The sequence below is a fragment of the Mastomys coucha genome, unplaced genomic scaffold (genome assembly GCF_008632895.1).
Source record: "Mastomys coucha isolate ucsf_1 unplaced genomic scaffold, UCSF_Mcou_1 pScaffold5, whole genome shotgun sequence".
In the NCBI taxonomy this organism is placed as follows: domain Eukaryota; kingdom Metazoa; phylum Chordata; class Mammalia; order Rodentia; family Muridae; genus Mastomys; species Mastomys coucha.
Window position 1 is genome coordinate 37,485,576 of NW_022196911.1, and position 11,600 is coordinate 37,497,175.

The following is an 11,600-nucleotide window of genomic DNA, read 5'->3' on the forward strand; positions in this document are numbered from 1 at the left end:
GAAAGAAAGAAAAGGATATATCTGAAGCAACAGTAGGACAAATTCATCAAGTTTTAAACAATTTGATTTTCAGTTACATAGAGACAATGGTTAAAACAGGTGAGGATTAATGGAGAAGACAAAACGATCAGGTAGGCTTGTTTATGAACTGTATTTTGTACCTTCCAGAATCTCTATACACAGCAGAGAAGTAACCAAGGAATTCTCTACTTGCACTGTAAGAGAAGTACTATATTCAGTGATCCTTTTCATGTTATATAAATAAAGGCATAATTTTGTGCTGTTACAAAGTTTGAAATAAAAGCTAAAACTACTCTTTATTTTATTAAGAAACTTAGATTTTAAGAAATAAAATGAAGCTAGATGCACAAAATGTGCAAATACAATAATCTGATGTTTAAGTTGGTATAAGTTTAATAAAGTATGCCTCCTATTGCTCTTCTTTTCCCTCAAATGAATGTCTCTTCTCTTTGATCATGAAAAAGAAGTCAACACAAAATGAACTCAATGAGACTTTTGGAAATTTTTTTGTCACATACTACTTGTCTGTTTTTTAAAAGTATTTTATTTATTTACATTCCAGAAGTGAAGGTATCACTATTTGTGGATGATATGATTGTATACATAAGCAACCCCCAAAATTCCACCAGAGAACGCCTACAGCTGATAAACAACTTTAGTAAAGTTTCAGAATATAAAATTAACTCAAACAAATCAGTAGTCTTCATTTATACAGATGATAAAAAGGCTGTGAAAGAAATTAGGGAAACTACACCCTTCACAATAGCCACAAATAATATAAAATAACTTGCTGTAACTTTTATTAAGCAAGTGAAAGATCTTTATGACAAGAACTTCAAATCCCTGAAGAAAGAAATAGAAGAATACTTCAAAAGATGGAAAGACTCTCATGTTCATGGAATGGTAGGATTAACATAGTGAAACGGCCATCTTACTAAAAGTAATCAATAGATTCAATACAATCCCCATTAAAATTCCAACACAATTCTTCATAGTCATGGAAAGAGCATTTTTCAATTTTACATGAAAAAACAAAACAAACAAAAAAAAAACCCTAAGATAGCCAAAACAGTTCTAAACAACAAAAGATCTTCTATGGGAATCACCATTCCTGACCTCAAGCTGTACTACAAAGCAATACTGATAAAGACTGCATGGTTTTGGTACAGAGACAAACAGGTAGATCAATGGAATAGAACTGAAGACCCAGAAATAAACCCATACACTTATGGACACTTGATCTTTAATGAAAAAGCCAAAAATACACAGTGGAAGAAATAAAACATCCTTAATAAATGGTGCTGGTCTAACTGGTGGTCTGCACATAGAAGAACAAACATATATCCATATTTATCACTTTGCACAAAGCTCAAGTCCAAGTGGTTCAAGGACTTCAACATAAAGCCAGATATACTGAATCTAATAGAAGAGAAGTCCTGCATCAAGAGGACAGCTTCTGAAAAAATCCCAGTGCCACAGGTACCTGGCATCAGGATAGGCTGCTTGACTGATCCAAAGGGACACCAGACTATAGACTATTTTCTGTCCTGACTCAACTCAGATCACAGAGAACTTGATATACTTTTAGAAGACACTGGCTTGTGTGTTTCCTTCACCCTTTTAATTATTTCTAATATTACTTAAGACACCCCCAGCCTCGAACCTAATGTTCAAGGAAAATCCCACTTCAGTGTCTGCTCTTCCCTTGAGAATGGAGTAGACAGGTAGGTCATGAATCTCCTTCCCATGACTAATGTAGAAGGGGCCCTTCATACAAGGATGGACTGTCAAAAACAGTGCTGTGTTCTGAAGTCACATCTAAACTTTCGGCTAAATGTGATTAGTTTTCTGTTATTTGCATATTTTTATTTAGTGTTTATAAGAATGTAAATATTCAATCTTCTTCTCCTTCCCTTTTTTTCCTTTTAAACCCTCTCCTGATGTTTAATTTTTTTTCTATTTTTGAGTTCATGAAGATAACTGTATTTCCACTAAGTAATACATTTTCCATGTTCATATTCAGATATTGTGGTTAACATTTCCCTTAATGTCTCTCACTAATGTCATGAATGTATCTGTCTACTAATATATACTATATTTCAGATTCCTCATTCATAAAGACATTTGCTTAATAGACACACATAAAGAGATTTTTTTGAAATTAAAGAATTCAATAGTATAGTAAGTGATTATTTTAATTGGATGTTTAAGAGTAATTTTATTTTATTTACATGTATGTGTGTTTGGGCCATGTGTGTTTGTGTGTGTGTTTGTGTGTGTGTGTGTGTGTGTGTGTGTGTGTGTGTGTGTGTGTGTGTGTATACCTATGAATGCAGGTACCTATGGGGCTCAGAAGAAAGAATCAGATATGGAATTACTGGCAACTTTGAATTGCCTGATATAGTTGTGGAAAACCAAACTCAGATCCTCTGAAAGAACAGAAAGTGTTCTATACTGCTAAGCCATCTCTACACCCTCTGAAAACTTTAGTAATTGTAGATACTAGATACACATAGTAGGCTTAAAATATCAAAAAATATAGCTTTAGATTTTTGTTTGACAAGTGATCCTTATTTATTTTACTATTTTATAAGGAAGAAAGTTATTTGAGCAAAATGAGAATGTCTTACACACTGAAAATACAGCTTCACTTTAGATCTGCCTGACTAATTTTTTACCTTTTTGAATAAGTGTAATTTTTATTATTTGAAATTTTTATATACCTACATAATATATTGATCATATTTATCTATCATGACCTGTGTCCACCTCTCTCTAGGTTCTCTCATTCTGAAAGATAACAACTGCTAACCCAGAATAATATACCCAACAAAGCTATCAGTCATGACTGAAGAAAAAATAAGTTTTCATGATCAAAATAGATCAAAAGAAATTGCATGTACTAACTTATATTTCTAAAAGGTAATTGAAATAATATCATACTGAAGCAATAAATCCATCCACAAGGTACAAGAAAGAATAAAGTGTGCTGGAAAAATAGTAAAGCTAAGAGGTGAGAGGAAGGGAAGAACAACCACAACAAAAAAATAAGCCCTAGAGTCTAATTAGTGATATCCATAGCACAGAGTGTCTGGCTATCCACTGGGCCCTGAGGACTCTACTATTGGCCACATCTCTAAAGAAATGCTACTCTCCTAACCATAGCAGCCATCCATGTCAGTAGTTCTTCAACAAAAAAAATCCCTGTTCATTATGGGATTTTTTTGACTATGTTGATCTTCTGAAGAAATTCTCTCCCTCCTGGCCACCTTACATAGTTCCAGAAGTTGCTATGCGGGTTATTTGGGAGAAAAGGCATTAATAGACTTACCTGGTACTCGATCCTTCATGCTACAACACTGACCTGATGGCAAGATTTGCCCACTAATATGATAGTGACATGGTTGCTATGGGGCAATCATTCAATCTGTGGCTGAATATTAGACTTGTTCTACTAGAAGGATTTCATTCCTGGTTCTATAAACATGGTTAACAGCCCATGAATGGGCAGATCATAGGCTCTGGGTAAGGAAAGACAAGCTCTATTGTTGTTTGCTAAATGGCCATTCTGTCAAACCTCCTTCTAGATACTCACATTTAAAACCATGATTAGTGCTGCCATCCTCGGACAGAGAAGTGACTTTTTGCAGTGGGGAGTGGTTAATACAAGACTCAAGAGTGGTCAAAGTGCCAACTATAAATAATTCTGAGTGCCCAGCTGTGGATGAGTCATCTATAGTAACTTCCTACCATCCAAGGCTCAGGGAACTTGGAGAAAAGGGGGCTGCAAGAATTTCAGACCAAGTAGATGGAGAGGAAAGCTGTGATGTCCTGACTTCTAGAAATAACATGGCTGTTGAATGCATCAACTGACAGCAGCTGGTTTGCCTGTATAAAACTTGTAAAAAAGCCTTGACGATTTTACAACACTGCAATTTTTTTCATCCTAAAATATGTCTCATCCGCATCTTCCCATACTGAGAAGCAAAATTAAGCATTGATTTGACCAATGGAAGAAGGAATGAGAAATAGGAGAATGTCACAGAGGCAAATACGATTTGGCTAAATTCCCACAGTTAATTAACACTGTACCAATACAATACTCAGGCTGTCAGTCAAAATCGTAGTGTGTAGAAAAGGTTTAATTGATGATCAAGTTATGTCTTAGCCTTGCATTTCTTATTAGTAATGTTTATTATAAAAATACTCTTTATAGTTAGGGTCTATGTTGCAAGGAAAATTATAAGGCTGCAGGGGCCAATAGACTTAGAGCTGTGTGGCATACAGAACAATCAAGGGAATATTTGTTTTAATCAGCTAATGACTTACCTTTCTCTGACCATACAGTGTCATTTCAACTCATCATGTGCCTTTATTAAGGTAAGCTATACTAAAATTGTTTCTGTGAGCCTAATACTTTATAATTCATAAATGTTTTCTTCATTGAAGTAATTCAACACCAGATTGCAAAGCAATGTAATTATTGTATACCATAATGCAAAAAATAAGAGCATCATGAATTAAGTAAATAGAAATTACCTACCCAAAATTTTTACTGGATATTTTACTTATTTATATTTGAAATGTTATCCCCTTTCCAGATCCCCTCCCCAGAAACCCCCTATTCTATCCCCCTCCTTCAGCTTCTATGAAGGTGTGCCCCCACCCACCCACTCCTGCCTCCCTGCCCTCCCATTCCCTTACACAGGGCATCGAGCCTTCAGAGGATCAAGGGCATCTTCTCCCATTGATGCCTTACAAGTTCATCCTCTGCTACAAATACGGCTGGAGCCATGGGTCCCACCATGCGTACTCCTTGGTTGGTGGTTTAGACCCTGGGAGCTCTAGTTGATTGATATTGTTGTTCTTCCAATGGGGTTGCAAGCTTCTTCAGCTCCTTCAGTCCTTTCTTTACCTCCTCCATTGGTGACCCCATGGTCAGTTCAATGGTTGGCTGCAAGCATTCACTTCTGTATATGTCAGGTTCTGGCAGAATCTCTCACAAGACAGCTACATCAGGCTGCTGTTATCAAGAGCTTCTTGGCATCCACAATAATGTCTGCATTTAGTGACTGTATATGGGATGGATCCCCAGGTGGGGCAGTCTCTGGATAGCCTTTCCTTCTGTCTCTGCTCCACACTCAACATTTGCTCCCATGAGTATGTTGTTAAACATTCAAGAAGGACTGAAGCATCCACACATTGGTGTTCCTTCTTGAGTTTCATGTGGTCTGTGAATTGTATCTTGGGTATTCTGAGATTTTGGGCTTATATCCACTTATCATTGAGTGCATACCATGTAGTTCTTTTGTGATTGGGTTGCCTCACTCAGGATGATATTTTCTAGTTCCATTCATTGGCCTAAGAATTTCATGAGTTCATTGTTTTTAACAGCTGAGTAGTACTCCATTGTGTAAATGTACCACATTTTCTGTATTCATTCCTCTGTTGAAGGACATATAGGTTCTTTCTAGCTTCTGGCTATTATAAATAAAGCTACTATGAGCATATTGGAGCATGTGTCCTTCTTACATGTTGGAGCATCTTTTGTATATATGCCCAGGAGTGGTATAGCTGGGTCCTCAGGTAATATTATGTCCAATTTTCTGAGGAACCACGAAACTCATTTCCAAAAGGGTTGTACTAGCTTGCAATCCCACTAGCAATGGAGAATTTCTCCACAACCTCTCCAGTATCTGCTGTCACCTGAGTTTTTGATTTAATCCATTCTGACGGGTGTCAGAATGTCTCAGAATTGTTTTGATTTTTATTTCCCTGATGACTAAGGATATTGAACATTTCTTTAGATACTTCTCAACCATTCAGTTTTTCTCAGTTGAGAATTCTTTGTTTAGCTCTGTACCCCATTTTTAATAGCGTTATTTGATTTTCTGAAGTCTAATTTCTTGAGTTCTTTGTATATATTGGATATTAGCCCTCTATTGGATGTGGGATTGGTAAAGATCTTTTCCCAATCCGTTGGTTGCTGTTTTTTCCCTATTAACAGTGTCCTTTGCCTTACAGACGCATTGAAATTTTATGAGGTCCCACTTGTCAATTCTTGATCTTAGAGCATAATCCATTGGTGTTCTGTTCAGCAACTTTTCCCCTGTGCCTATGTGTTCAAGAATGTTCCCCACTTTCTCTTCTATTAGTTTCAGTGTATATGGTTTGATGTGGAGGTCCTTGATTCACTTGGACTTGAGCTTTGTAGAAGGAGATAGGAATGGATCGATTTGCATTCCTCTCTCTACATGCTGACCGCCAGTTTTACTAGAACTATTTGCTGAAAATGCTCTTTTTTTCACTGGATGGTTTTAGCTCGTTTGTCAAAGATCAAGTGACCATCGGTATGTGAGTTCATTTCTGGGTCTTCAATTCTATTCCACTGATCTTCTTGCCTGTCTCTCTATCAATACAATGCAGTTTTTATCACTATTGCTCTGTAGTACAGCTCAGGGATGGTGATTTCCCCAAGAAGTTCTTTTATTGTTGAGAATAATTTTCACTATCCTAGGTTTTTTGTTATTCCAGATAAATTTGCAAATTGCTCTTTCTAGCTCTGTGAGGAAGTTGGAATTTTGATGGGAATTGCCTTGAATCTGTAGATTGCTTTTGGCAAGATGCTTAGTTTTGCTATATTAATTCTGCCAATTCATGAAAATGGAAGATCTCTCCATCTTCTGAGATCTTCTTCAATTTCTTTCTTCAGAGACTTGAAGTTCTTGTCATGCAGATCATTCACTTGTTTGGTTAGAGTCACATGAAGGTATTTTATATTATTTTTTACTATCGTGAAGGATGTCATTTCCCTAATTTCTTTCTTAGATTGTTTATCCTTGGAGTAGAGGAAGGCTACTGATTTGTTTGAGTTAATTTTATATCTGGGCACTTTGCTGAAGTTCTTTATCAGGTTTAGGAGTTCTCTGATGGAATTTTTGAGGTCACTAAAGTATAGTATTATCTGCTAATGATGATATTTTGATTTCTTTCTTTCAAATTTTTGTGTTTGACCTCCTTTTGTTATCTAATTGCTCTACCTATATTCAATAGGTAGGGAAAGAGTGGGCAGCCTTGACTAGTCCCTGATTTTAGTGGGATTGCTTCAAGTTTCTCTCAATTTAGTTTTATGTTGGCAACTGGTTTGCTGTACATTGCTTTTACTATGTTTAGGTATGGGCCTCTAATTCCTAATCTTTCCAAACTTTTACCATGAAGTGGTGTTGAATTCTGTCAAATGTTTTCTCAGCATCTAATGAGATGATCATGTGACTTTTTTCTTTGAGTTTGTTTATATAGTGAATTACATTCATGGATTTCTCTATATTGAACCATCCCTGCATCCCTGGGATACAGCTTACTTGATCATGATGGATGATTTTTTTTATGTGTTCTTGGATTTGGTTTTCAAGAATTTTATTGTGTACTTTTGCATCAATATTCATAAGGGAAACTGGTATGAATTTCTATCTCTTTGTTGGGTCTTTGTGTATTTTAGGTATAAGTGTAATTGTGGTTTTATAGAATGAATTGGATTGGGTTCCTTCTGTTTCTATTTTGTGGAATAATTTGAAGAGAATTGGTATTAGGTCTTCTTTGAAGTTCTGATAGAATTCTGCCCTAAAACGATCTGGTTCTGGCCTTTTTTTTTTTTTTTTTTGGTTGGGAGACTTTTAACGACTCCTGCTACTTCTTTACAGTATATGTGTCTGTTTAGATGGTTTATCTGATCCTGACTTAACTTTGGCACCTAGAATCTGTCTAGAAAATTGTCCATTTCACCAGATTTTCCAGTTTTTGCATATAGGCTTTTATAGTAGGAACTGGTCATTTTTTTTAAATCTCATCAGTTTCTGTCATTATATCTCTGTTTCAGTTTTGATTTTATTAATTTGGATACTGTCTCTGTGCCTTCTGGTTAGTCTGGTTAAGAGTTTATCTATCTTTTCGATTTTTTCAAAGAAACAACTCCTGGTTTTGTTGATTCTTTGTATAACTCTTTTTGTTTCTATTTGGTTGATTTCAGTCCTGAGTTTGATTATTTCCTGCTGTCTACACCTATTGGGTATATCAGCTTATTTTTGTTCTAGAACTTTCAGGTATCCTGACAAGCTGCTAGTGTATGCTCTCTCCTATTTCTTTTTGTAGGCACTCAGAGCTTAATTTTAAACTTCTCTTTCTCATATTACATTGAATAATTCCTGATAGAAAGTTTACTTCTGATAGAAAGTTCCTTGTTATGTCTTTAAATTGGGAGTTTCAACTGCAGCTAATGGAGTCTATACTCTAACTTTGTAAAACAAACAAGCACAACCATTAAACCTGGAGGAGTGACTTATGACTCTGGTTAAAATCACTGGCTGTTCTTCCAGAGGACTTGGGTTCAAATCTCAGTACCCACCCGATGGCTCACATCCATCTCTATTGCTAGTCCCAGGGCATCAGACAATTTTTTATGGCCTCCTTAGGCACTAGGCATGCATCTGGTACAGAGACTGACATATAGGCAAAACACCCATACACAAAATAATATTTTATAAACTAGAAAATAATGTAACAAAATTGCAGATTTGTATCTGCCTTTAAAATTGAGATTTGCTTTAAAATTGAGTAAGTATATATAATAATTATTTTTAATTGCAACAAAATTTGCTACTTTATTTTTTACTTTAATTTAGATTAGGATTCTAAAAGTATCTGGAAAGGGGAAAACATCAAGTAATGATTACAATTTAAGTTGATTTTCCTAATCAAAAATGTTCAAAAAAATGAAATTGGTCATAGTGGCACACAGCTGTAACTTTGGAAGTACTTGGAAGGTAGGAGGGTCATTGTCACTTAGGGGCATGCCTGGACTATAGAGTTCTAAACAGTCATTGCTACATAGCCAGACTTGTCTATACAGAGTGACAAACGTGCAAGCAAGCAAGCAAGCAAGCAAACAAGCAAAAATCCAAAGAAAAACAAAATGTTCTTTTTTATTTTGAGGTAAAATAAGAATAATGCATAGTAGGTATTTGTGTAAGTTTATTAAAGTGTCATTAAATACTATGAGCAAAACCAGATCCCTACAGAAGGGGTAGAAAAGATGTAAGAGCCAGGGGGATGGAGGCCCTTTAACTAAGTTAAGCAAAGCTCTTATGAACGCAGAGACTGAGGCCACGTAGACAGAGCATGCATAGGTCTGCACCAGATCCTCTGCAAATTTAACTCTCAGCTTAGCATTTTTATAGGACTCCGAATTGTGTGAGTACATAGGCCTATGATGCTTGTGCCTTCTCTTGGGGCCCCTTTTCTTCTGTTGGTTTGAACCGCCCAACTTTGATATGATGTTTTTTGTTTTATGTTATTATCTTTTATTTGTTATGCTTTATTGTTATCTCTTAGAATCCTGTTCTTTTCTAATGAGAGACAGAAAGGGAGTGAATCCCAAGGGAGGAAGTGCAGGTGGGGAAGAAATGAGGGGAGTAGAGGGAATGGATTGTGATATCAAGATACATTGTATGAGAAAAGAATCTATTTTTAACAAAGGAAGAAAAGAAAAAAAGAAAAATCATACTATAAGCACAAAAAAAATGATTGAAAAAAAGAAACCCAAAAGGCTGTAAGTAAAAAATGTAAGTTCTGTAGAATGTACTTGATACTATGTATAAACATTGTTTAGTACAACCAAACTGTGGATTTAAGTGACTAGTGGGATTTTTGAGGACAACCTCACTTTTAATAAATTTGTTTGATTTCCTATTTGATAATAATAAAATGACAATACAATAAAATGTGAGTAAAACTTGGTATATTAACCTTATTTTGTCAAATGTTCTTCTCATTAGAAACAAAGGATTTGAATTATTCTGCCATACTATTTCTTTCTCTCTCTTTTTTTGTTTTACAGATATGGCACTACAGTGTAAAAAGGGGTTAACAATTTCTCAAAGCCACTTAGGTGCCATACAGTCCTTGGACAATACTCTACCTGCTAGCAGTAAGATTTAGTTCTTTGACACAAATATTCTGTACAGCTGAAGCTCCATATCTGTGTCTAATATTTACTGTTAATGAGCATACTAAGACAGGAGCAACTGCCTGTTAGAGAGATGCCCTTGTGCTCCTGGAGCTGAAAAGATGTCTTAGTGTAGGCCAAGTGAGAATTTCAGTCTCATATTTAGCCTAAGAGCAGCTAACCTGCTCTGTAAATTACAGATAATATCCCATGACCAGCTTATATGGGTCATCACCTATTTGTACCTTACTTTTTCATATTGACATATTTTATTTCATTGTATTAGAAAGAATCTTGCTTCCAATGAATTAAGTACCTCTTTCTCTCCCCTAACATATTAACATTACAAATCACATGGCAACATTAATGGCTCAGGACAATAGATTTCAAACCTAAACAGAATTTTTTTCCTATAATCTTTTACAGCTTATGGGTCAAGTATTTGCAGCCTTAATAAGAAGTACTGGCATTTTATGAAATTCCCTAGTATGTGCTGGTTTGAGGGTCATGAGACTTTTCTCCACCACTGTATACTCCTTAGTGTAAGCAGTGTTAGCTGTCTGATAAAATAATAATAGTAAACACTTAGACCAAAAGCTAACAAGAAAAATGAATTGAATTCAGGTATTTCACTGGTTTCAATGTCAAAATGTTCTACAACTTAGTTTTAGACACATTGAAAATGGAATAATGTGAAGATGTTAGCTTGTAAACACACATACACATACACACAACAATCATACAATTTAATCACCTGCATGGGGAACACACTTTATTCATTTGTATAAGTACAAAGAAAAACAGTTTTCTGTTCTCAAAAAGATAGTATGTACTCCCTTAAAAATTTAGCATTTCACTTCTGAGTGTGTGATTTTAAACCTATTCTCTTCTGCGTGTGTAATATTTTCTTTCTTTTCTTTACAAAATATACTTTGTCATTACCCAGTACTTGTTTGGAGATTTATGATAAGCCTCTCTGTAATGAACATAGTAAGTATAAAGGGCATTTGAACACATCCAAATGTCACAACAACAACAACAACAACAACCAAACCCACTATTCCTGAAAGGGATAGGGTTTTTTTTGTAGTTGTTATTTTTGTGTTCTTCTTTTTTTAGGGACAAAACCTTTCTTTTCTCTGATCTTAAAAGCAGAGACAATTACCTTTTCCTAGGTAATAATTAGTCTGTATCCTTGATGATGAAAGACTTTGGAGGACTGGCTTTAAAGACATAACTCAGGTAACTCTGCTTGGAATGTTCTAGTACGTATCTCTTCATGATACTTGGCTCCAAATCAAACTGGAAACAGACATGTTGCTCTGGCAGAGAGGAGAGGGATGCTTCTGAAATATCCACAAATCACATCTTTCTTTCACGCTCACAGGAGTGAAGAAGATCCTTGCCAATATCTTGAGACATCCACCCGCCTGGGAGGAGTGCCTCTAGGAGAAGACTGTGTGAAAAGCAGAGAGAAAGAAAGCAGATATGTCTGCGATCTTGTACTCGCCTTACTCTTGATCTATTTTGGATGGATTTTAGCTCAAAAACATCCTTCGTTTGCACTTCTGAAAAAGAT